Source organism: Lagopus leucura, unplaced genomic scaffold (assembly GCF_019238085.1).
Source record: "Lagopus leucura isolate 7727_CA_CO unplaced genomic scaffold, USGS_WTPT01 32928-0_obj-0_obj, whole genome shotgun sequence".
NCBI classification, from domain to species: Eukaryota; Metazoa; Chordata; class Aves; order Galliformes; family Phasianidae; genus Lagopus; species Lagopus leucura.
The window spans coordinates 421-1,174 of record NW_024963585.1 but is presented as its reverse complement, the minus strand read 5'-3'; the positions used below and the strand labels follow the sequence as shown (position 1 = coordinate 1,174).

Here is a 754-nt window from a genome sequence, read left to right as displayed (position 1 = left end):
CGCCCCAATGTCCCCTATCCTGGTGTCCCCCACCCCAATGGCCTCCACCCCAGTGTCCCCTCACCCCGGTGTTCCTTCCATCCCACTGTCCCCTCCCCATTGCCCCCCACCCCTACCCTGCAGGACAACAGAGCACCGTTTCCCTGCCAGCAGCGATGCCACCTCCACAGCTTTCCTCAAGCAGGCTCTGGGAACCGGGGGGGGAAAGGGGGGGGTCAGTGCTCCCCAAAACGACCCCAGTGCCTCCTGGGTGCAACCAACCTCGCAGCCCCTGCGAGACGCTGACCCCCATCCAACGCAGCTCCCTAGAATGCTGAGGGTGGGTTTGGGGGGGTGTCCCCCAATCAAGGCAGCACCGCAACGCCCTGGGATTGGTTTGGTGGTCCCCAAAAGTGGGGGGGCTTTAGGGTTGCACCCCCTAAACCTCACCGGACGTGCTCCAGCCACCGCGTCCCTTCCAGCGCCGACAGCCACTTCTCATCAGCTGCTGCACCTGGTTTGGAGGAGGGGAGATGGAGTCAGGCAGTGAGAATGGATCCTGCCCCCCCCCTACCCCCCCCTCTCCCGTGACCCCCACCCCTCTTACCAGGCAGGCACAGCGCCCGCAGCCTGAGGTGAGCCAGCTGGATGTCGGGGGGGCTGGGCAGCTCAGCGGTGTCAGCCAGCACACACGGCCTGCATCCGGCACCCAGCAGCACCTCCAGGCACCTGGGGGGGGTTGGAACAGCACCTTGCGTGGGGCCGGGCATAGTGA

At 66.2% G+C, this 754-nt stretch overlaps 1 long non-coding RNA gene across 1 annotated transcript; it reads right to left on the bottom strand.

The window, feature by feature from the left end:
- Positions 1-116: 116 nt before the first annotated feature.
- Positions 117-723, bottom strand: LOC122191232. Its single transcript, XR_006182328.1, has 3 exons — positions 587-723; positions 430-493; positions 117-187 (listed from the first exon to the last, which is right to left on the bottom strand). It is a non-coding gene; the product is annotated as an uncharacterized LOC122191232 (long non-coding RNA).
- Positions 724-754: the final 31 nt, after the last annotated feature.